We start from the raw sequence: 26,831 nt of genomic DNA, 5'->3' as shown, positions 1-26,831 counted from the left end.
CAATACAGCAATAATCCAATTATATGCAGAGGCATATCTAAAAGTTACAGAGTTTTTGCTCATACTTATGGTTCTGATATTACATTAAAATGTAATAGATTTGCCATAGTAGTAAGATCTATCAGGTTATAGGCCAAACTGAGGCAGATGAAAATTTTGAAAAGTAAGAGTCTCTCTTCTAGCAACTCCTTAACGGTGCTTTTTAGGATAGAATTAAATTCTCTCTCATATAGTCGTACAAATCCATGCACCTTTGTATGCTCTCCTGCCTTAACTTACACAGGCAGGTGGGATAGTGGACCCAACACCGGGCCCAGTCCTACAAGGTGCTAATAACCTCTGGCATGGTATTGAGCACAGTGGTAGCCGCACATTGCAGAATCAGACTCCCGTATTACAGTTCAGTACAGAGTTGAGAAATAATCATTAGCCTCTAGTAATTGTACAGAGAAGACAACTAATTTAAGATTTCTGTCCTTAATATGTTTTGGATTTCTACAATACTTTACACTAATGAATAATTTACCTTGATGCGATCTATAAAACTACTGCTGTGCTGTACCAGATCACAGTGCAGCAACTAATGACCAGAACAAGCTCATTTAAGGTGGTAGGTAACTCTGTAATTAGTAAGGCAAGACTGTAAAAACGCCAGCTCTAACATGGCAGGGCTTCCTTTAGACAGGAACATCTCTTCTCACTAACCATTAGTAATTAACATGTAGTGAAAAGGCAATTAGAGCAGAGAAAAACTGAAGTAGTGAGATAAAAAATAATCTTTAAGAAGACATTTGGTTTTATGTGCAGGATCTGGTTAACTCCTGTAATGTATGACAAATGAAAGAAGCTCATCAGGGATGCTCAGTATGTGAGGGAAATGCAACACAAGAGGGATTCAGAGTATCAGGTACGTCCTGAAAGCAATAGAATTTGGTCAGTAGTTTCATTTTTATTTGTTGAAAGTTACCTTCACTGTGGTAGAACATTAACTGGTGATTAATCATCTGAATGCAATTGTTCTAATATATATATTTCTAATTAGGAAACTTGCATTTTGTTACCTTATGTTCTAATATCAATAGAAAAGACATGCAGTAAGATTTCATCAATCAATGTTTTCAGGCATTCAAATTAAGTTTCCTTATGCAGTGCACCTACTCCACAAACATGGGCCTCACCTCATACTCCTCCTGCAGCACCCTCTGTTGACAATCATCTGGTCCTGCAGTGCCCTACTTCTTGCAACTCAGTCGCCCAGGTCACATAGAATCTAACCTCTTCCAGGATAAACCCATAGTACTGTACAACAAATACTAGTCAGTTGACTTCACATTGGGCCTCTACACGGAGTCCAGACTCACTAGTCCTTACCCCATGTATCGGGGGTTCCCACTTCACTTTCCTCAGGTAGCCTGTAAGGAAACACAAGCCCTCCCTGTCCACTGCGTTCCTGTCCAAGGACCATTTAATAAGCAGGCAAGGCATGACTAGACAGACTCCTTGTTGCTTCCCAGGAACATTCCCTACCTTGCCCTGTCTTGTGCCTTTACCACAGCCTCTTCCCAGCCTGACAGTGTACTAACTCCTCCTTTAAGCCTCTTCCACAAGCTCACTGCAGAGCTTCTTAGCACTTTCTATCTCCCAGCTGGTTCTCCTGCACGAGAGTTTTCTCTGTTCCCATCGCAGTGCACTCCTTAACCTAGCAGGAATCTTTCTGCTCCTTCAAAGCCCCTCTATGAGCACAGAGAATCCTGGGCAAATGTACTTCCTCCCACTTTCCTTCCCCACTGCCTGGGGCTTCGTTACAGGCCTGCCTACATTCCTTCAGGGAGGCTGTGTCTACCAGCAGTCTAACTCACCTGGCTAGAGTCATGGAGGTTTCTTTATTATGTAAAAGCCAGATATTTGCTCTCCTTCCTAGTCAGTCCCCCCATGCTGGGTTCAGCCATTTTTACTCACTCCTGCAGGCTTGAGACATACTACAGGTGTAGCAGGGCAAAGCTGATTGAGCCCCTAGAACCCTCTTAACCCCTTCTGGCTCAGTGCTTAACTTTAAACACCTGAATAGTTCAACTGAAATCAGAGGGATTACTCTACCCACATTCTTAAAGTGAGGCATGTGATTAAGTACTTGGCTGATCCTCAGATGACTTAGCTGCATATCTCCCATTGATGTCAATGGAAGTTAGACACTTAAATACCTTTGAGGATCTGAACCTCTCTCTGTGATGTGTTGGGTACCACTTCAGTGAGGTTGAAGGTGCTCAGCACCACAGAAGTCAGTGGTAGTCACGTAATACTCAGCATCTTGCATCTTCAGGACTGGCTGAGTTGAACTTCAAGTAAGCCTACGAGGGCAGGAGCAACAATTCCTTTAAGCCACCAGGATAAAGTAGCAAAGTGTTCAGGAAATTTGGTGGTGGGATCAGACTGATCGGACAGACCACTTTGCAAACACACTGCAAGAACCTCCTCTTTGACAAAAGCATTTCTACAATACTAGCAGGAGGAGGACTTTAAAACCCCAAAACTTTCGTTCCCCCAAAGAAGCCTCTTTAACTAGTGAGGGGAGAGGAGCAGAAATCTCTGTGAAATCCATTAAGTACCAATTTAATTTACTTGGGAAATGCTTTGATTGTGTGGGGATAGACACTACAGAATAGCCTAAAAGAGATGGATGCATGGGGCGAGGGGAGGGGACAGAGTGGCATGCATATACACACACGCACGCAGAGTCTGATGAGCTTCTGCACAGTGTATTACTTGTTTACATTTACCAGGATTATTGAAGCAGGTCAGGTAATTATTCCGATCAGTGTTAGGCTTAGACGTTCAATAGGTTAATTCTTTCATCCGATGATGTATTTTGTGACAGGTGAGTACAGAACAATTGGAGATGAGATTGTCTTGTCCCGGTGCACTGTAACTGGAATTAAGAAACAAGTTATTCAGAAGGAAAAAAACCTCTTATTCCAGATAAAGAATGAGTTTGTTCCTTAGGCGTGCCTGAGAAGACAGAAGCAGAATAGAGAACAGACAGAGAGGAAAGGAGAGCAACATGCCAGGCAAGAACAGAGACAGAAAACCCTATCTTCCATCTATGCTACATGCAGTTATGAAAGACCATGGATATCAGGCATACCATTTACCAGACAGGTACTTAAACTATGGGTCACACAGGGCTTGGTAATTTAAAAGATAAAGTCAAGTGGAACGGAATATTGTTACAGGGTAATGCTCTCCGGCTGCTGCATAAAATTCCAGGGAGAAGGGGAAACAGTTAATAAGAAATGACTTGTGAGGAACAGCCAAAATATTTACTTTTACATTGAGCCTTGAGTGTTGCATTCCAGGGACTTGATTTTTTTGTCAAATTATGGACGTAGATGTATTCAATAATCATTTTTTAAGAGGGATGTTGGTAAAGTTGAGCAGTTACTCACTGTTCCATTATAGAATAACTGCATAATTTTTTTTAACGTGATAGTGAATTTAATGGCAGTATTCAGGAGATTTTCAGTGAACTGAATGTTAAATTCTTCCATCAGATCCAGGTCTTTGGAATCTTTCCATGCTCCAAACAGCAAGCCAAATCCTTGGTCCTGATAAAGCAGCTTTGTGTAAAGGAGCTAATGGACCAGCTAGGTATTGCTTTACTGCAGAATATCTCCAGCACCCACAGTGGCCCCTTAGAGCAGCTCTGAGGCTGCTTTTAACTGGGGTTAGAATTGGACCTCAGAAATCTCAGGCGACTGGGGAGAGCAGCTGTGATATAAAGCTGCCTTTATCCCTTAAGGGGGCCTGAAATGTGCACTGTCCACCCCTACAGTTAATTCAGAAATTCACGTGGTAACTGTGAAACTGAAGGATGCCTAACCCCCCAGGGAGGTGAAGAGGAGCTGCTGAAGGGCCAGGAAACTGCAGATAGATGCCTTTCTAGGGATTGAGTATGGCTCTGCCAATTATTGATTAAAAAACTTTAAATATATATATTATAACCTTTTAAAATATATAAAGCATGGAATAGACATTTAAAAAAAAAAAAAAGACATAGGTACTTAGAAACCGACAAACTGGATCTCACCCAAGGTCAGTATCTGCCTCTGACAGTGGTTAGTACTAGCTGCTTTGGAGGAAGGTGCAAGAAACTCTGCAGAAGGCAAATATAGGATACCTGCTCCAGGGAAGTTTCCTCCATCTCTGAAGCATGATGATTTACATCCCTTCCAGAATTATTGTTTTGGTTTATTTGAACATTTACTGTTATGTGACATTAAAAAACAGCTGCACTATATGGTCTCATTATAAAAACTGTACAACTGCATACAGGATTTGGCAAAGCATAACATAGCCTTTTCAAAGTTTATTGGATGCAGAGTCCCTGCTAACAGTTCCCCAGACTTTGTTCTCTTTTAGACTATAACTCTCCAAGCTGGGATAAGTGAATTTGTCATGGGAACACCAGAACCTTTTTACTCACAATCATCATGGGCTCCCCGCAAGATCATGGGGGGCATCTCCAGGTTAAGTCCTGCTTGAACCCTGCCTGACTGCTTCCCACTGGCAGTGGCCCTGCAGAGACTCCCAGGACTCCATTAACCTGTTCATTATCCAGCAAGGTTCTCTTTGCAGCCTCCATGACAGAATGGTGACAGAACCAGGGCAATAGTAGCTGGACAGGGAGGTTTTCAAAAGCATTACACAGATCTTTGGAGCCCTGAACATAGCTTTATTTGACTGTAAATCAATGAGAAACTCAAAGTTTTTCATCAAACTGAGAGATCCAGTACCTTTCCTTCCATTTTATTCCTGGCAGACAAATGGAAAGATCACAGCAGCCTGAGCCACAGTGATAATAGTTGCTTCTGACTGGGATGATGCTGTGGTTCTTGAACTTAAACCAAATACAGATCTCCCCTGTAGGGGTGCTGCCTCAAGTCAGAGACTTTTTCTGATGCTGGGATAAGTAGTCCTCCCAAACTCCAACATACTATGTCCAGCAGCCTGGAACCTGAGGAGGAGGAATTGACCTCCCTGAGATACTCCCAAAGAAAGTTAATGAAATGCACCTATCTCCCAGGAAGAAGTCAACAAAGTTAGTGCATAGAAAATATGGTCAAAATATATCCTATATTAGTGTTATAAACCAAATGTTTCTCAAATCAGGGGTACACTTTTTCCAGGGGGTACTCAGAGGTCTTCCAGGGGATACATCAACTTATCTAGATATTTACCTAGCTTTGCAGTGGGCTATATAAAGTCAGTACAAACTAAGATTTCATATAGACAATGACTTGTTTATACTGCTCTATATTCTATACACTGAAATATAAGTACAATATTTATATTCCAATTGATTTACTTTATAGTTATACGGTAAAAATGAGAAAGTAAGCCCTTTTTCAGTAATAGTGTGCTGTGACACTTTTGTATTTTTATTTCTGATTTTGTAAGCAAGTAGTTTTTAAGTGAGGCGAAAGTTGGAGTATGCAAGACAAATCAGACTCTTGGAAGGAGTACAGTAGCCTAGAAAGGTTGAGAACTACTGGTCCAGAGGACAAAAAGTCAGTCCATAGGATTGAGGGATATTTTTGGTGGACTCCCAGAGCACGAATCTAGTGGGGTTGCATCTACACATCAAAACAATAGGGCTTGGATCCTGGGTCCTAACTTGACTCAGGCTCAGACCCTGTGATTTGTGTGTAGATGGAAGGAGTGTTAGGTTTGACCCTGAGTTCAAACACTGGGTTTACACTGCACTGTAGACATAACCTTTTGAACCACTAAACAATCACTGCTCTGAGCATCCCTTGCAAAGATTGCTGGACGTGCCATGGTCTAGAGAAGAAAAAATGTATTCTTACCTGGGAATGTATTGTCTTAGTTCCCATAATCCCACAGTTTGACCCATTTAGGGAAGATTACATGTGAGGAATTATAGAACAATCAGTTAATTTTCTAGAGTTTATCACAGGCACGTTTGCAAGTATTATCTCAGTTTTACATGAATAAATACTATTGCAAACTTAAAATTTAGTTCTAAAAACTATGGATAAGCTTTCCAAAAGATGGGACCCAAGCCCAGCATCAGCGATCTGATCTGCCTCCAATTGCCTAAAAGAGAAAGGGAAACCAACTATGAAGACTGCTGGACATGAAACGTCTAAGGGAAGTAACCACCGAGAATACTTTTCTTTCTATGCTCTAAACAGATTTTGCCCTGTAGGAAGGAGGTCAGATACGGAAGGATTCTGCCAAGGCAGAAGTAAGGACTACAGAGTAAATCCTATATTCTCTTCTGGGATTGATCCCATTCTCAAATCATGTCATTACATTCACATTCCAGTCACTCTCTGATGTATATGCTGTTGGCAAATTCAAGATAAGCAGATACTATTACTCTGAGTTCGGCAGCATTCAGACTGTCCTGTTCTGTGAGAAAAGTGCTCTGACTTTTGGACTCAGCAAGAGTTCAAACTTTGCAGTCAGGGCATGTTTTTTCTGGGTGTGACTGACTACCTCCCACCCCCCTCTTTTTTTTTTTTTTAAATAAAAGGGTGACAATATGTGTAGGATACATATTTGTGGTGTGATCTGAGGACACTGCTTACTCACCAAGATCTATTCTACTGAGGTTGTTGTACTGTCTCACATCACTGTTATATGAGCACTTTCCAGTAGTGCATTGAGCAAAACGACTGATATTTGTCACATGTGGTTCATTCTTTTTCTCATCCTCTCCTCAGGAGGAGAATTGTGTGTGCAGTGTAAAGTTTTGATTTTAGTTTTTTTATTTTAATGTCCATGCTACTATGTGTTTATATAGTAGAAGACAAGGTCAAAGAAGTATGTCTTGCCCTTGGAGCGGAAGGTGCTGAGGATGTGTGTGGGTCATTAGTTCCTGCTTTGTTCCACAGTCTTGGATAGGACCCTGAGAAAATTATCTGTTTCCTGAAGTTAATGCTGAAGATTGTACTTTGTGCTTTTTCTGTTGTGTGGGCCTCTGGCACCTTTTGCGTGAATTTGAGAGTCTGTAAGAGTGGGAATCAATTACAATTAGGACTTTTGGAGACAATACTATTATTTACTTAGAACAATTCCTCCCTCGTGGTCAGCCTTAACGATAGTTCAGATGGTTCCCAGATAGGATGATGTTCTTTGCACAGTATATTCAAATGAAGGAAAAAGTAAGGCAACAAGTCTGTGTTTAGTAGACAGAAAAAGGTTCACTGAAACCCCATGCACGAAGCTAACTAGGGGTATGGTATTTATTCATTTAAAACTGAGATTACACTTGCAAAAAAGTGTCTTTATGAACTTTAGAAAATTAACGGATTGTTCTATAATTCCTCACATATAAGCTTCCTTTATTGGTTGAACACTGACCATCTGTTGGAGTAGCATGACTATGGAAATACTTTCATGGCTCAGTCTATGCTGAAGACACAGAAGGTATTCAAACTGATTTCTGTTCTAGTTGTATGCTGAAATCTACAGACAACTGGTAATTAGCCTCAAGTCACTATATTTAATCAAAAAAAGCAAGGAAGTAAAAATCCTCAAATAAAATGTGAGAATTATTCTGATAAGGGTACTATTCTTAATAAAAATGAATGATTTTGAGTCTGTGGTAATAGTTTGTTTTGCTTAGATAGATTTTCAAATAAAATCTGAATTTCTTGTAAACAAACATTCAAATTTCTCATTAGACTTGTACTGTACAGAGTGAATTTAGTGATCATGAAATTGAGGGAACCAGGCTTAATACGGGCTAACTCCATGCAGACTTCCCTACACTGCTCACTTCAAGTACTACTTACCATTTCTTGAGCAGGGACTGCCACCTAGTCACATTTCAAAGTGGTGTTATGATCTGGATAAATGGAAACTAGAAGCAGATCCTGAAATTCATTTTTATTTACTATTTAAGAGACTATGAACTGGTGATGAGTGAATGTCAAGGTTCATTTTGGATAAGCCCTAAAACTTTTGTATTTTTATTTGAACATAGAATCTTTTGCAGCAAGAAATCTGAATGGCTGGTGAAGATTTCAGTTATTATATTGCTGCATATTTCCATTACATTTATGCAGCTGTTCATGGTGTAAATATCTGAAATCAAAGTTTACACTACAGATTTATTTTTATTTGAGGGACATTGAACAGTTTTGGTGATTATTCAGTAGCTTGCATGAGTTAATACAGTTGCATGAGAAAAATTCATGTGTATTTAATGAGCTTTTCTCTAGCACTGAACTAATTCACCAGCATGCAAATGAACAAAGCTCTCTACTAATTTATCTTCTCCACAGTATATGAAGTTTTATTATTTAATTTCTTACATACAGTATTTGGCAATACATTTATTATGCTGCTTTGAAAGTGAAATAAGCCTATTTTATACATTGATTTTAACATAATATCCATTTCCTGCCAGCTAAATCAAAGATAAACTATTTGTATTTCAGAACCATAGGGCCCATTAGTTAATGCTCTCTCTTGTTCTTATGTTTGCCTCCTTCCTTTTCTATCTCCCATATGTAACGTTTGTGTCCATGAAATCATATGTTTCATATCTGTCTTTATAATCTACATATATGATGTGGGAAGGTGATATATGGATTTTTTCCTATTCAGGAGAATAATTGACTAATTTATATTGGAATAGAAGGATCAACTGAGATTTAGGGTTTTATTTACAAGCAGCTTCCTTTCATTTGTATTCTGTTTTATTTGCTGCTGAAAGTTTAAAAAAAGAGTCACCGAAACAGACCACTAAAACTAAACTAAATCTCTTCAAGAGACAGTTTGTTTTTGGTGTCCTAGTACTAGATTTTTGAAAAATTGTGTTTATGCTTTCCATCCCAGATTGAAAGCCCAGTGAAGTTAAAATAGTGAAACTAAGTATGTTAAAATAGACAATGAGATTAGAAAATTATACACACTTTATGGTCTCAGTTTGTATAACCATACAAAAACATCAGGGTAAAAGAAAGGAAATTACAATGCTTATGAAAAAATAATCTAAGTCACTTCAAAGACGAATAATGTGGCTTTTTTAAATGTTGTAATCTAGGCAGGCAAAACAATTATTTGAAGTTTACATTTTGAGCTAACAACTGAGCATAAAGTATATTTTTAAACAGTTGTTTTTTTAAGCTTCTTCCTCCCTGTAATGTTCCAAACTTGCACCCTATGCTAAAATAATTTGGACTCAACTTCTGTGACCATTCAAACAGAGCTGTAATGCTTGTTGCATTGTAACAACACTTATGTTTTGAAAGCAGCCTCCCCAAACACATATGTGGCCTCCCACATAAACATATTTATCTGTAGGCAGTACTTAACCGTGAGATTTTTCCTAAGAATGCCCAAATCCAAAAGTTATGGGATAAACTGAGAACTTAGTCTAGCACTGAATCATCTAAATCCACATTTCAACACCGTGATTCAGCAGTGCAGCCTGTAATTACCCACACAAGTAGGAGATATCTGTTACTAGAGAGCTCTTTAACACAGAAGATAAAGGCCCAAAAATATCCAATGGCAGGAAATGGACACTAAAAAAAAATTCAAATTTGAAATAAAAGTGCGAATGTTAATGGCAAGGTGTAAGCCAGTGGCATGGTCTGGGTGGGGCATCGCGACCCTTCCTTGGGCCCAGGCTCCGAGGAAGGCCACAGCGCCTTCCTCTAGGGAAATAAATGGTGCCGGTTACAAGTCTTTAGCCCCGGTCCCCAGCGGGGCGGGCTTCCTTCCCTCCTGTAGGACAGGGCTGATACAGGGTCTGTAGCCCTGACCTTCCAACAGGCGGGGCGGGCAAGCAGTCTACTGCCCCCGACTTTCCCACAGGTGGGACTAGTAAAGCAGTCTGGTGCCCCCGGCCCTCAGGCAGGGCGGGGCAGGCAAAGCAGTTTACAGTCCCTGGCCCGCAAGCCGGGCAGGGCTGATGGGGCAGTCACTAGCCCCCAGCCTTCCCACAGGTGGGGCTAGCAAAATAGTCAGAGCCACTGGCCTCGCAGGTAGGTGGGGCTAGCAGCGCTCTATTTCCTCCGTAACGCAAGCTCAGAGGATGTCAGGCACTCCTGGGGTGGTTAGGGGAGGGGGACGCAGGCCCACCCAGCTCCACTGCATCCCATCCCAGGGCCCTCAGTAGCAAAGCGTTATGCCACTGAGTCAGCGGGGATCCAGCCGTAACACGCTGACGGGTTGCCCCTGACTCAGCCACTCTCTAGTCAGCTGTCCCTGGGCTACTTCCTCCCACCCAACCCCTGGGTACCTGTCTCCACTTGTCTCCCTCTGCGTCTCTGGGGCAGTCGGCGAGCAGGCATCCTGCAAGTCCCTCCCCATGGACCGGTGACAGGTCTGGAAACTCCTCAGGGTCGTCAGCAGAGGGCAGCTCCTCCAGGTCCCAGGGGTTCCTCTGGTCTACCGGGTTCAGTCAGCTCCAGGGGGTCTCCAACATCAGGCAGCTCCTCCAGGTCAGGGCCGGCCTCAGGGGTTACTTCCCACCCTGTAGTCTTGGGTGGCTCGTCCCAGCTACTAGGGCTCGGTGGCCTTCTCCAGTCACTAGGGCTCAGTAATCCGGACAGGCTTTGGAAGCTCTAGTCGGTGGGTCAGGGTGCAGCCCCTGGGAAGACGCATCTGCCTTCAACAGCAGCTTCCTCCTTACTGAGCTGCTAGGCCTGTCTTTTATAGTTCCCTTTCCTGCCTTGGCTCCGCCCCTCTGATTCCAGGCAGTATCTTGGGACTGCTCCCGGCAGGCAACAGGCACTTCCACTTAACCCAGTACACGGCCTGTGTGGAGGGTTTCCTGCTACCCATCGGTACACACTGGGCCTGTTCTGAGCGGCTCGCTCATCGCCTGTCGGCCACCAATCTATCACTCCCCGAGATGTCGGGGATTTAGGTCTGGGCACCACAGGTGACCGTGATCCTGGTAGCTGGAGTCACGCTGGCTCGGAGGCTCCCGAGGCGGGCGATCGAGAAATCCAGCAGCATGCTGAACCTGTGCTGGCGTGGCCAGCCGGAACAATCGGGATGGCATCTGGTTAGCCCCCTCTAGTTGTATGCAGGAGGGGAGGGCGGGAAAGCAAATATAAAGGTCTCTGATCGCTATGGACGAATGACGTTGGTGAGCGTCCCTGCCCTTTGACCATGGAGGGAGCAGCACCATGGACACCTTGTGCTGCAGACCGATACAGACTGATTTCCTTTGGGGAAACCCCCCTCCAGACAGTCATAGACGCCCTTAGCAGGCGCAGCGACCCCTCGTGGTGAGGAAGAGCGACGCTTTGACGCGGTCCGCCTGGCCGTTCCTCGCCCCTGGGAGGTGATCCCCGCCAGGTCGTAAGGACCGATAGGTTCCCTTCATAAGGCTGATGAATGGGGTCCCATTGCCTGTCGGTGTAGTACGTGGTCGTTGCACTGACTGACAGCGCCTGTACCTCCCTGCTTTCAATAAAGCAGGGGGACCTTCTGCAAGCCCTGCGAGCATTTCGCGCGTCTTCTCATTGGTGTGCCGGTGCCTGTCCTTCCTTGGCAGACGCCTTGCAAGCCGAGGTGAGTGCTGATACAGCCCATTACCCTCTGCTCGAGGTGTCCGCTATCAGGGTAACTGAAGGAGCCTGTTCCTTGAACGGAATGCCCCTTCACCCATCCCGAGGAGTCGGGCACCAGACTCGGGAGGCTCGGGCTTGCTGCTGTCGGGTTATTATTATTATTTTTGGGGGGGAGGGGAGAGGGGATCACAGCCCCTCGGTGTATGAGCTGCCTGCTCGGACTGTATCCCAGGGTCGTGACTGAAGCGGCCTAAGCATCAGGCTAGCCACCTCACCCCATAGGTGCAGGCCACCTTGTGCCCTATCCGTGGTCAGCAACCTTTGGCTGTTGTCTTGGGGTGTTTGTGCATGTGGCCCATCCTGAGTAAGTCTGTCCCACAGCCGGGTTGGGCAAGAAGGTCTGGTCCGGGAAGCAACCGGTCACGCTGATGCCTTCCATAGGCTGCACTGAGTTAACGTGGGCTTTGTGCATTTACCAGCAGGACCCACCAATCGCAAGAGATTTTCCGGAGGGCCTTATGATCCATTCTCTTACTTACGAAGAGCTTCTGCTTTAGGCAGTGGGGGTCAGTTAGTGGGAAAGCCTTCCCGCCGGAACGCATGGCTTGAAGCCATGACACCGGAGCATACCTGCTCCCGGTAAGAAACTAAGCTAGACTATCTTCAAGTGTCTAACTACCACTACAGCAGTTACTAATCTAACTAACTAATTAACACAAAAAATCCTAGTTTTAAGGTTTAAACACGGGGAATAAAGTGCTTGCAATGGAAGCACAGGCAGTTCCAGTAACCGCCAAAGGCGGAAAGAAGGAACTGTGGAAGCGTAGGGCTGGCAGTGCCTCATATACCTCGGCATGTGCGTGGGTCTCCAGGGGGCTCCATAGCCGGCCGTACGGGATCTACTAAGGGAAAAAAAGTTCTGGTATCCGTGCACAGAAGCATGCACACACCTATAGTGGAATGGACATGAGCAAGCACTTGAAGAAGAATCTTTATTAATAAAACTGGCCTGAGAGAGATACCAGGATGGAAGTTTCATGGAATCAGAAAACATGTAGTAGTTTCTCCAAGAATCCCAAATCTTTGGACCCTAATTTCAAAATAAAATTATTTTACTAATCTCTTTTTTATTGAAGGACTATCTTAATAAAGTGAAGTTTTCAAGATGTCCTTTCAGAAATTATCTATATACCAAAAACTGTTCACAGATTTAGATGACCAAATATATTCTACTTCCTACTGACTTATTTCTGTAGCACTAACAAACATTGCAGCATCTGGAATGTGTAGCTGTGATACAATTTAATGAAGTAATCTTCATTGAAAAGTACATCTTACCACAGAAAATGGGAAGAATTATAATCAGGGTGGAGTGTGCTTGGCAGACGCAATAGGGAGAGACATCTTAGAAGAAAATGTACTTCAGGAAGAATTAACAATAAAACTGATGAATATCTAGTGGTCTGTGAATGTCTAATATTTATCACTCTTGAATCTACCACATTACTTCTTGAGCTGTTTCTCTGTAATTACTAACAAGAATCTCTTCTAATACTCTGCTCTTTTATTAAGAAAAGTAGTGTTTATGCCCCTGCATGGAAAAGGGGAGTCTTTCTTTTACATCAAAAGGGACATACATGAGCATTTATTTAGGAGGGAAATAGATTTCTGTAATGACCCTTTCTGTACCATCATATAATAGAGAGATTATGTAAATGCATAATTTTCTGGTTTCTGCATAATATATATGTTGGTACATGTATGCAATCCACCCATTCAGGGTATGGAGTGGCAATGCAGTTGCTGCACTCACATGGTCCCTACACTCTAAGAGGGAAAGGACCAAAGTACTGATGTAGTAACAGAGCTTCCTTCATTTTTCCTCCTCACTCAAGACCACTTAAGGAGTCCTTGCAGATCTTGCATGGGGGGCCATGCACCCTCTGCACAGCACCCACCACTGGAGCAGTCCCCACTTGCACCAGTTTCACTGTAATCAGGCCTTCTGCACCTTCAGCAGCAAAGGAGGGTTAAGGGTACCTCTAAGCAAATGATTAACATGGATAAGATCATTATAGTTAGATTGGGGATGTACAGGTTTAGACCCCCTCCGCCAATTTTTTGACAAGGATTGTTTTAAAATTATTACCCTTCATTACAAGTCAAATAAATATCAGTGCTCATGAAGGTGAGAAGCTGGTAATATCAGAGCCAGGCATAACCACAGGTGGATATTTACACCGATCTGCCAACAAACCCTTGTCTCATTTTCCAACATACCTCTTATTACAGTTTTTTTCATGGGATCAGTTTGTGTTGAATTATTCATGCATGGTTGGGGTAAGGGATAGGATATGTATGAACATTTGCTACTCCACATTTCGAGTATTGTATCCAGTTTTGGGCCCCCCATACAGAAAGGATATGGACAAACTGGAGAGTCCAGCAGAGGGCAACAAAAATGATTAGGGGGTGGGAGCACATGACTTATAAGGAGAGGCTCAAGGAACTAGGTTTGTTTAGTCTGCAGAAGAGAAGAGTGAGGAGAGATTTGATAGAGGCCTTCAGCTACCTGAAGGGGGTTCCAGGGAGGATGGAGCTAGGCTGTTCTCAGTGGTGGCAGATGACAGAACAAGGAACAATGGTCTCAAGTTGCAGTGGGGGAGGTCTAGGTTGGATATTAGGAAAAGCTTTTTCCTTGGAGGATGGTGAAGCACTGGAATGGGTTATCTAGGGAGATGGTGGAATCTCCGCCCTTAGAGGTTTTTAAGGCCTGTCTTAACAAAGCCCTGGCTGGGATGATTTAGTTGGGGTTGGTCCTGCTTTGAGCAGGGGGTTTGACTAGATGACTTCCTGAAGTCCTTTCCAACCCTAATATTCTATGATATTTGTAATAGTATGATCAGACAGCGAGTGTGAAAAATCAGGACAGAGAATGGGGAGTAATAGGCACCTATGTAAGAAAACGCAGTGAATATCAGGACTGTCCCTATAAAATCGGGACATCTGGTCACCCTAACTCAAACATATCTTATTTGTGATGTAAACACAAATTTTAAATCCCAGTCTCCAAAAGTTGAAAGACTCGTACATTAGCCATTGATAGTTTCAGATTTAATCTACTTTAAGAGTGAAATTCTCTTACATTTGAGGGTTTGTGAAATTCATACTCAAAACAACAATTATAAATCAAGATTATAGACCATCCACAGATTAAGAGTTCAAATCTAGTTCCGATTGTAGTCAATGTTAGTTTTGCCATAGGGGTCAACTGGATCAGCATTAGCTCAAACGATACACTTCAAGAATACTATATTTAAACACCACCAATCACAAAAAAAAAAAAAACAACCCTTGTTTGGTTCCATTGCTATAATGTTGTAACCAGTTATTCAAAGCTACCTAAAATCTTTACTTGACACCAGAGCAAGTGAAAATTAAATTTTATTTATTAAAGACATTAAACAGATTAAATTAAATTAAATTAGACACTGCCATCAGCAAGAGCTATGAATAGGACTAATAGAAACCCGCAGAGCATATTTTTAAAAAAGTCTGAGTAAGTTTTCCCTTCAGCGGATCCCATTTTTCCAGTTTGGGCACTTAATATCTGGGTACTCAAATAAGAATTTAGGAGCACCAAACACCAAATTACATAGAAATCTAGATGATCTACACTTTACCTAGTGTTAATAGTAAATGGATGTGTGTAGCACTGGAAAATTCCGATGCCATAGCCACAAAGTCATGCCTCTCCTGTGGAGTACAGGAAGCGTATCTGTCTTGTAGAGTAGGAACATACAAAGTGTTTTGCGATGGAATAGCCACAATTTAGCTTGGGTGGTTGCATTGTCACCTCCCTTCTGGTGTTAACATGCAAAATGTTAAACTAGGTTTAAACTAGACCTGAGAGTTAACAGTTCTAGTAAAATCAATGGGAGACATTCACTCACACATCTGTTAGGATCATTGTTTTGCTTTTCTGATTACAAATTTAGGGTCAAATTCTGCTCTCAGTTCTATTGCTCTAACTTCCTTGACTTCAGTGAAGTTACTGCAGAATTATATCAGTGTAAGCAAGAGCAGAATTTGGTTTTTAATGTCTGAAGGCGTTGATTTGCATAGTGAAGGTTCCTGCCCATTTGAGAGAGGTTTCATTTTAATCCAAGCATAGCTATTGACTTCTCTGGAAATATCTATTTTGGTATATACTTTGTACAGATCTTAGAAACCTTGTAGGTTTGTGAATATAAAGGGTTGTAGAAATGAAGAATCTTACTATGCATGGTGCATTCCTTTTTTTTATTGCTTACCTTTGATTGCAAAACTTTTCTCACCTTTTTTCACGCAGAGAGCAGGTCAGTTATTCAAGCACCTGTATTTTTCTTTTTACCCTTCCTGACCTCTGCAGATGAGGCGAACAGAAATCTGTCATTAAGAATCCTGCAAACAAACCTGAATCTAAATTTCCTGCTATAGACAAAAGATCAGTCAAGCAGAAGCAAAAAGCTCCCATCAGCTAAAAAGAAAAGAAAAGTGCACTCTGCTCCAACAAAATAGCTCCAGGGGTGCTAGAGGGTGCATAAAATTAAACCAGTTACCATAGTATTAGGAATTAACAAGTACGTAGAGAATGCCTTGTGGCCTCTGAATCATTATGGTACTGCCATGCACACCTGTGGGCCTGATTCTCATTTACACTTAAGACACTTTACACCACTCTGACAGAATACAGTGACTTTAAAGTGAGTACAAATGAAATTTACACCTGCTTTAAGGCCACCTTTCCACATAGTAGCGTAAACTGGCTTAAGTGTAAATGAGAATCAAGCCCATATGACAATAAATAATCTCACTGAATTAACTGAAATGATTTTAAAATGGTTTTGTGGTTTAGTTCCCCTTTAGAACCAACAGATTCGTTTTGGAATAGCTATAAAAAGCACTGCAGGGCATGTCTGTATATTCTGCAGTCTCACTTATTTGGCCTGTGATCTCATGTTCACACTGCACAAGTCTTATAATCACCTTACTTCTTCAGGCCCTGGGAGAGTTTTGCGATTCACTTTAATAGGACTGCAGTGGGAGCAGAAGCAAGCTAGTACCTGGAACCCATGGGTGGGGGTAAAATAGCAGCTAAAAATATGTGATGTGTTTAAAACAAACACATGATCAGAATTAAAGGCAGCTTTCCTATCATAAATAAAGTTAATTTAAAGTCAAAACAACAAATAAAGGCTTCATAATTCTAACTAGCTGCTATTAATCCCAAAAAGTGTATAAGTAAATTCTCAGAAAAGTAGTATAGATTAGCTAATCAGGATTAAATCAGTCAGTTGGTTTAAAGAAGTTAGTATGCATGCCATCCAATTACCTTTTATAATAGTATTCCATTTGTGTAAAATGCTTAATATTTTTATGCTGTAAATGTTATCCACTAAATATAATAGATAGAAGATACCTTTCCTTTGCTACAGGGAGATTGTAGGAAGATGGCTACATCTTCAGAGTAAAAAACAAAACATCAGGCCCCACAAAGACCCACTCAGAGACAACAGTTGTGTGGGCATGATTTCTTACTGTCCATGCAATTATACAAAGAGTCCGAAAAGACAGAAGGCTATTTCAGTCTGTTCATGAAAGAGTTAATTACATCAGGGCTATCCATGCTGCCAAAGTTAAAGATCTCTCAGTGTTTACATTATAAATCATTACCAAATATTTGAGATAAATATTTCAGATGCTCTGGACTGAAACGTTACATAAATTAGTTTTTACTAAATTTGGGATGGGGGAGGGAAGAATCAAGTTGATTATTTTAAACCGTTTAAAATTAAAATTAAATTCTTATTGCATTTTGGCATCCCATTAATTAAAAATAATTTCATTTATCAAAATGAAATTTTTTGCAGGTAATTAGGGCCCAGATCTGCTCTCATTTGCGCTGGTGTGAATCTGTATTAATTCTGCTGCCATCAAAGTAATTTCAAATTTATAGTGGAATTTAGAGCAGAATTTGGGCCTTGGGTATTTTGGAGGAAAAGTGTAATCATAACAAATGAAGGCCCTGATCTTGCAACTGGCTCTGCATGGGTGGAAACCTATGTCCATGCTGAGCATCACTGAAAGCAACAGGGTGGTGCAGGATTCTGCCATGCCGAATCAATGGCAGGATTAGACATATCCTTTCATTTCAAATGTGGATTCTTGGGCATGTAAAGAGGGAAAATTGAATCTTTACCATATTATATGAGTACCCCTCTCCCAAATCTTTTAAAATTGATTTATCCTCACAACACTCCTGTGGGGTATGAATTATTCCGTTACTGATGTGAGACTAAGGCATAGGGAATGGTTTTCCTGTAGTAACACAAGAAGTCTGTCGTAGAGCAGATAATTGAACCCAGCTCTCCTGAGTCTCAGACTAGTGTTCTAACCACTGGACTATTCTTCCTCTCCCAAAAAAACTTGTAACTGGTAGAGTTCCATTTCCTTTGTGAACATGGGCAACATGGTGTGTCTGGGAGCAATTATAAAGCACCAGCTCTTTATCTTCTTTGATGCTGTGAATACCACTTCGGAAATAGCACTTTCACTAACTCCAGGAGCTAGCAATTTTCTGTGACATAGTAAATGCTTTGGTTTGAAGTGGAGAACCGATGAAGAGTCAGATACTCTTGATGAACATCCTATGTTCTCAGTCAGAAATATTCAGACTCCTCAGACTCAAAGAGGTCTTACTGATGTCTCATTGCTACATTTGGCAAGGTAAAGGGACATTGAAATAGACAGATCAGTACTTTACTTTAAGGCCCATTTACACTTACCAAGTGGCATAAAGGAACCTTAGTGTATATGAGAATCCAGACCTGTGTGTAGATTTGGATGCTTTCTTGAGATGGTTCATTGGGGTTAAAAGTGAGATAGATACTCATTTATATCAGGGCCTTAATCTAATACATATATCAGACCAAAAAGGTGTAAGAAAAACTAAGTACCTGGGAAAGTGATGCAAGCTGCACCAAATCCATAGCATTTGTATGCTGGCTGTGAATGCAGAGATACTTACTTAGTTTTGCATGGTAGCAGTGCTCTGGTTGTGCATGCCACAGGAAGAGATGTGGCCATAATAAAATGTGGAATGGCAACAGCTGACTGAGTGCATATGTATTTTAAATTGTATTGCACATATGCATTTTGTACACAGAAATAAATATGGCCCCCCTCCAGTGCCCTCACGTAGCAAGAATGAAAGAGCAGCATGTTGTATTCAGGCAGCCCCAGGCAACTTTAAGATACGCTGCATGAATGACTGAGAAGGACAACCAGAACAATAAGGCCAAATACGTCCTCAGGAGGAACATGAACCCAAACACAGATATGGGATTGTGCTTCATCTCCTAAGAGTCTTATGGGATATACCTTCAAGTTCTGCTGCACCAACAGTACCATCGTACAGTCCACAGGAGTACACTTGAGTGATCAGACATACAGTGATATCAGATGAACTGCCAGAGGAGCATGCGCTCTGTGTCTTCCACTCTGTGCTGCTTTTTTTCCTTGCCATAGTTTGAAGATGGTGTATGATGAGAGGATTCTAGGAGATGGCTAGCTAAGCAGGTTCCTGACTACTCTTTTGTCTATTGGTACAAGCCGTGCACAATATGTTTGCATTTTACTGTGTGGCCTGCGTAGTAGGCTCTTTCAGTAGTAGTTTAACATACACTTCTGTGTACGAATGTGAACATGCAGAGAATTTTATGGTTGCTCCAGAGGGTTGTCACAAGCAGCAGGCCTTTCCCAAAGTACATGCTGAAAATCAGTTCAGAGTCACATTAGAACTGGGGCAAATTAAAAAGCTCAGTAAATGTTTACATTGCTCTCTCGCTTACTTATTAGACATTAAAATTCCTAACACTGAGAATCCCACCTCTTGTGTTCCAAAATAAAAAGATATTTGTGGTACATAATTAAGCCTTAATTAAGAGCTCTTCTGCATATATGAAACCATAAACATCTCCAGCATACTTAGCAAGGTGAACAGTCTGAGACCTTAATTTTAGTTGTACAGCAAGAGCTGTACACTGAGGCAGTATCAGTCATTACTATTACGCTGCCAATCTGTTTTTCCGACTTAAAAAGAAATAGCAGATGCTGTTTGTTAATTGTCTTTTGAACCTAACCTTTGCACGTTCTGATACTGCAGCTATTTGGGAAAGTAGAATTCAGTAAGAGAGGCAAAGGGTTCATATATCTATTTTTAATTAATATATTTTTGTTTATTGTCTGAACAAAAAATCCTCCTGCCCCTAGAATTGTCCTTTTATATCAGTGGCTCAAATGTCACCTCTTGATCACAGCCCAAAGTAAATCAGCTCTCCTTTCTTTTTGCCTGTCTCAGCCAACAAGCCCCTTGATGCTTACTGAAAATTTGAGCATTTAATTCCTTTTCTTTCCAAGGCCCAGTGAAAGCACAGTCATATCCTACTCACAGCTGGAAACAAGTTGGTTAGTGAACTGCCAGTGCCAGGACTCCTAGGAGTGCTTTATGATTTGAAAATACAGATTGTTTTGTTTTGTTTACTTTCCAGACACCGCCTCCCTGCCTGCACAGAAACACACCGAAGGGGAGCACTTGCATGAAGAGAGCAACCTGCCATCCCCGTACTAATATGATCTGTACAAGGAGCAGGAATACAGGCTGCCAAATGCTTAGAGACCAAAGATCCATAGGATAGAGCCTGACCCTTCAGATGCTGGGTGTGGATCCTGCTCCCCATCTCCTGATAAGTAGCAGCCTAGCTCCTCTGGCAGCTGCACTTTTGACTCCCTCAAAGGGTTCACACAGCATATAGGAGGAGGTAATGTTAGTCTTGGCAATAAATAATATATTGTCCACATGTACTGGTTTATATGGGGAAAATGCTGTATTGAACAGCTTTTCCCTTCTCCCCTCTTCTGCCTGCCCACGCTACCTTTTTGGCACAGTGTGAAAGACATTATCTTTACCTGAGTCAGGATTATGAATGCTCAGGTATGGAGGTGTTCAAATAAAGATTTTTGTGGTTCAAGTCCATCTCTGCATATGACACTTTCAGACCAGAGATGCTTATCTTTGGCCTTATCTTTCAGATGAGGGTAAATCCAATTTTAAGAAATGTATTGAAAAATTAAAAATAGTGACTGTCAATCTGCTTACGATCTAGAGACATTTTAAGCTGGAGGCCTCTATCAGAGATAAAGAGGTCATGTAGGGCCAGATTTTCAGAGGTCAGTACCCACAATCAACTGGATTTTCAGAAGAGTTGAGCTCATTTTTCCAACTGTAAGTGGGTAGATTTTCAAAAGAGCTCAGCACATTAGGGGCGCATTGGGCAATAAGCTCTTTGAGAATCTGGTCCTTGTTTAAGTGCATAAATAGCAGCTGAGCCTTTTTGACAACCTGGACCTCCTTGTGTGCATGTTGATCAGCTGAAGAACTGACCCTGAGATCTTGAAAATCTGGACCCTAATTTCTATTCTAAATGAATCCTTAGTCAGTCTTTGGAAACAAACAAACAGTTACCCTATGGATATGGAGATTGACCACCAAACTGGACAGTTGGTCATGAAGTGAGACCAGCCACCACATCTTCTAATTGAACTTCAGCTGTGACTCAGTCCTGGAGAGGCCATGTCTTTGCTTCAGCTTTCAGAGATTTATGGAAATTCCTACTGCCTTGAATATATTCATTGAATTAGAGCTCTTCAGAAACGGTTTTTTCCTTGAAAAAAGTTTGAAATTTAAAAATAGAGTTGTTTGAAAAAATGCAAATGTTTCTTTATGGCTTTCTTAATAAAAAGAAAGAGATTGGTATTTCTATATTGCAATGCTAAATGTGTATTTGGATAACCCCCAAAATCTCTATTCACTGAATATGATTCTGTACATCTAAATAATATGCTAATGTTATTCATATTTTGCAGGAATAAATTGTCTGGCAATTTTTCTTTGAAATACAAATTTTTCTTCCTATTTTCAATTGAGTACAAATGACAAAGATTTGCCAAAAGAGAAATCAGTTTTGATGTAGTCTCTTGCTCTACAGAGGCAAACCTTGAAGGGACTTGTCTTCTGGGTCTTTAAGAACAAATATTTTAATGGAAGCTCTTTCTCTGAAAATATAATGCAATTTCTGAAAAGGATTTTCACTTAGCTGCCCAGAAGCAGTTATTATAAGGAGGAAGAGAATGAACTAGGGAGGATTGTTGGGAAGCACAGACACATAGAATATAAGAAAATTGGAAGACAAAAGACAGACAGTCTTTGCTGCTGCAGGCACAGGCACAAATTACCAGTGGGTCTGGTGAGAAAATCTCCTTTAAAACTCTTTTGGTTTATAGAGATGAAGAACTGACTATTTCTGGGCTGCTGAACTTTCATAGATCCATTTCTCATTTTCACCAAGACGTCTCCACTCCCGTAGCATAGAGGGACTTTAAACTGGCATTACATCCACTTTAATCCATTTACACTTCCAACACAAAAGGGTCCTTACTATAAATGGGAACCAAGCCCTAATGAATTGATATTCTCATATTGTCATTTGAGATGCATCTTGCTTTGGAGGAGACATAAAAGCAATTCACTAAATAAAGGAGTAGTCTTAACAAATGTACAGCTTTTAGAGAATGGATACATTTTTCTAATTCAGACCATCTAAATTAAACGGCTGCTCCAATTAAATGAAGAAGCCATTAAAATACTTAAATTAGATAATATACTGAATAAAATAAGCATAACATATTATTGCATTTTATTTTTCAATCTTTTATAACAATCTATTTTTCCTTTTCCTTAAAAGCAATTACTCCCCCTGAGTCCATACTGTGTGCTGTGATAAAAGAAATAAAAATGGTCATATGGTCATAGGTAAAATGGAAAAATCATTTCCAAAACCAAGAAATATAGGACTAAAGTCTGCCTTGGATGCATCTGTGTTCTCCCATTGAAGTCAATGGGAATTATAGGAGCATATCCCAGGAAGAAGTTGTTTGTAATTTAGAGAAGGGAAACAGTCAGTGGTAAACCGATGCATTTTTATTAGACAGTGCCTTTAATAGCTGTTCTTCACTCATTCTCTAACACACTCTCGTAACATCTTGTTAACATTAGACACAGGACTTAGTTCCATTTTCTTACTCATTTTTGATTCACACTTGGGAAAGTTTTGACAAGGTTGCCTTCCCATTATGAATGAATGCCCTCTTCTAGCCAAACTAAATTGGCTCTTTTGGATACTGCAATGGAGTACTGCAATGGAGTACAGGCTATATCAAATCTTTTTCAGGTCTTGGTCTTTGATTCTCATTCAAGCTAAGTTAATGGTGATGCAAAGTGATTGTCTGATTGCTGCTTAGTGGTCTTTGTGAAATCAATGTGTCTCAGTCCTGTTTCTAAGCATCCATGTTAGAAACAATTGCTATGACCACAACTGGCTTTTTATGTTGCACTTAGAGACCAAGAATTAGATGGCCTTGGAGAATGAACTATTCTTCGGTCCCTACAGGTGGGTGACTCTCTGTGGTACATTTACTAATGGGCACAGAGGACAGAGGATTTTGTTCTGACCCCTTTCACCTAGAGTATGAATCACGTGGGAAGAAGCATTATTTGCTAGTTAGAATGGGGGACTGAGAGTCAGGAAATCAAGATTCTGTTTACATTCTTACTGCTGACAAGTTGTGTGACTTTGGGCATGTCACTTCACCTTTGTGTATCACTTTTTCCATTTGTAAAACATGGATAATACCAATTTGTGAAGAGCTTTGAAAGCCTTAGCCAGAGGTGCTATTTGCAAATTAGAATTATTACTACAAAGTTTAAACACCAAAAAAAACCCCCTAAAACATTATGTTACAATTTCTGTTTGTCACACAAGGGCAGTTCCTTCTGGAACTACACATTGAATGCAAGTAATAGGTGGGACAGTACTTATGCTGGGAAAGACATGAGAGTTAATTGGATCTCTAGAAGTGCCAGTGCACCATTTAGTATGATTTATGAATTTCCTTTATGTGGTCTTACAGGTGTCCAGATAGAAAAGTAATATTGATTTCTTGTCTGAACCCTAGAAGAGTTTATGAGTAAAGTCTACTAATTGTGTTAAAGTGCACTAGAACTGCAGTTACCTATAACTGAATGTGTCATAACGTCAATACCCAAACAGCAGTGGTAAGAAATAGCCACTTAGAGCATGTGTTAGACATTAGAAACAAAAAGGTTCAAATACTGAAAGTTGATTTTGTTTTCACTGCATATCTTGGAATCCTACAAAATGGCACAGGACAGACAAATGCAACGGCTCCCAAGAACAGGAAGAGACCTCAAAAGAGAAGGAATTTAATGCAGTCCTCTAAGCTAAATCTAGATCATAAAGATCTGAACAGAGACAACAAAATAGGAAGTGTGCTTACACAAGCTCAGCACTCTCCAACTCTATCATCTGCATCTACCTCGCAGGGAGCTAATCGTTTCTTTGTCTCAAATGAGCGGACCTGCGCATAAAGCCTCTCCACCCCCTTGAGGAACCTGACCAACATGGGATGGGAGAACAGCGATCTCCCCTCTAGCGGCTGATGGAAGGCCGAAATGCCCGCCAGGTGAACCTTCATGAGGCCAGCGCCAGACCCTGGAGCTTTAGCTGGAGCAGGTACTCCAGGATCACCTGTATAGGCAAGAGGCTGGGCGGAATACCCTGGGGCTCCGCCCAACAGATAAACTGTCTCCACTTAGCCCAATACACAACCTGTGTAGAAGGCTTCCTGTTGCCAAGCAGGACTTGTTGGACCCGCACCGAGCAGGCTCTCTCTCCCTCCATCAGCCACAGAGCCTCCAGGCCGTGAGGCGCAGGGAGTCGAGTCCGGGTGCAACAGGCAACCATGGTCCTAGGATAGAAGGTCGTGCCGCCTCGGGAGCTCCAGGGGCGGGGCAATCAAGAGGTCCAGCAGCATGATGAACCAGTGCTGTCTTGGCCAGGCTGGATCCTTTCTGTGGGCTTCCCCCAGGCACTTAAGGCAGCAGTCGTGGGGGTTGCTGAGTGGGAAGGCCTTCCCTCAGGAGGCACACGGCTTGAAGCCCAGCGACCGGGGCATGGCCTGGCCTTGCGAAGTCCCCACAGGGACTGCCTAATCTCTAACTATACTTAACAACCACTTAACTAAATAAAACCAAAGTTGGAATACCAAACAAGTCTCTTAAACAAGGGGAATAGTACTTGCTGTGAGCAAGGCTAGTTCCAGCTACCGTCATGGGTGGAAAAAAGGGACTGAGGGGGCGTAGGGCCGGCAGCGCCTCATATACCGTGCCGTGTGTGCGCGGCTCCAGGGGATGCCGGAGCTGGCCTTACGGGATCTCCTGAGGGGAAAAAAGTTCCAGGTAACCGTGCACACACCTATAGTGGAATGGACATGAGCAAGCACTCAAAGAAGAACTGTTATTCTATGCTTTGCATCAACATGGAAGATTCCCATGAAGAAAATGATTTTAATGATGATGATGATCTGTTAGAGAAAGAATTCCTTTCTTTCAATCTAAATCAGTCTTCTACTACTCTAGAACAAATTAGCAAACAGTGGAACATCCTTGGCACAAGATGAACAATGTAACTGAAGAGGTTGGAGAGGATAGAAGCATTTCATCAAGAAGAGCTGAATCTTCTTATCGACCATTAAGGCAACACCATGTAATGGACACAGCTGTTGAACAGCCTTCATTAGGGCGAAGAAACTCTAGGGACTATGAAAGTCTTACACTCCAGATGGGAATTCTTCTGATTGCAATAAGAATGAAAATGAAATTCCATTATTTAGTTCAAGAAGGTCATGAGCTGAAAGCAGATCACGCAGCGTACCTATTGCTGAGACTCTTAGTAACATTAGCTCTATAGGGAGACCTAGTGCCATTCTCTGTTATAAATATTGACAAACCTATGAAAGCAATCAGAGGCATTATACTGACCTCCTTCTGCAAGGTCAACAATTCATAGACGATTATTGTCTTCTGCATATAATACTCCAAGATCATTGGTATAATCTGCACATAGAGCTAAGAGCTCAACAAATTTGAGCTTGACAACTTTCATCTCAAGCATTGGATCTGGATGAAAGTTCGAGGTCTAATATTCATAGCCCCTTGTCTCCTATAAGAAGTAGAGATTATTTTTCTGCTACAGAAAGTTATGGATCCCCCTCGCCATTAGTTAGTACACCTGAAGACAATAGCCTACTGGAGGATAGTATAAATAACGGTTTAAAGTACATCTCCAAATGCTGCCTTAAATGAAGAGGAGAATGTACTGAATCCACATAGTTCTTTTTTTATCTATAGATTCTTCTAACCCTTCTGTGTTTCATAGGAATTTCACAGCCCACCTTCACATGCCTGGGACATTACATGATTAATTACCACTTGCTTTGCTGGCAGTGTCTGATTTACAAAATCATAGTAGTGCTATGAGCAGCATTACAGCATCTGATACCGCAAGCACAAAGGAAATAAACAAACAGGCAGACCCAGAGAAGTCTAAGAAACTGTAGGAGAGCTGAGAAATACATTTTGTTACCCCTTTTGACCTGAGCAATTAGCCAAAGTTCAAGGCGCCATGGGTTGTTTCCATTAGGAGGAGAAATTGATGATGGAGGCAGGTACCTTTGAAGCAATCATTTTTATTTACAAAGAATATAAGAAGTTCTGTTTCCCTGAACACAGAAGGAATCAAACAACTGGAAATGGAGCTGTGAGCAAAGAAACTTCTGTCTGAGTGAGCAGTTTGTGACATGTGCTTGTGTTTGGGGTGGAGACTTCTTGTTTCATAAAAGGACCTGTTTCTTACAACTATCTTAAAATGAAGGATGGCAGTTACACACCCCAATTTTAATGAGGCTTAGCCTAATTCATAACAGTATAATTATGTAGGCCACACATCCATAATTTCACAGTAACATACCGTTCTATAGCTAAATTGAGAGCTTTGTGTAATTCAATATTATATTTGTATTGGTTTATATTTAGGTTGCCCAATGTTTGACCTTTTGGATCCCCTTTTCTAACAAACGGCTGGATTTTATCATTTTTCAACTTTCCATATGGTTAAAACTCATTGCCAACTACCTTTCTGTATACAGATGAAAAAATTAAGTAGTAACACCTTTTCCCCCTACATTGCCCATTATAGTTACAATTTTCCCTTACTCAAATGCTTGCCATTTTTTTATAACTTACAATGAGAC

The 26,831-nt window shown here is 41.4% G+C and overlaps 2 pseudogenes; both read left to right on the top strand.

Moving 5' to 3' along the window:
• The first annotated feature begins 826 nt into the window (after window positions 1–826).
• Window positions 827–24,108, top strand: LOC137148309 (probable E3 ubiquitin-protein ligase MARCHF10; annotated as a pseudogene).
• Window positions 24,109–25,004: 896 nt separating this feature from the next.
• On the top strand, window positions 25,005–26,138 carry LOC137148308 (probable E3 ubiquitin-protein ligase MARCHF10; annotated as a pseudogene).
• Window positions 26,139–26,831: the final 693 nt, after the last annotated feature.

The sequence above is a fragment of the Emydura macquarii genome, unplaced genomic scaffold (assembly GCF_026122565.2).
Source record: "Emydura macquarii macquarii isolate MOO-44397 ecotype Brisbane River unplaced genomic scaffold, CSIRO-AGI_Emac_v2 contig_629, whole genome shotgun sequence".
In the NCBI taxonomy this organism is placed as follows: Eukaryota; Metazoa; Chordata; order Testudines; family Chelidae; genus Emydura; species Emydura macquarii.
The sequence above is the reverse complement of the archived record's forward strand: the minus strand, read 5'-3'. Positions and strand labels throughout refer to the sequence as shown.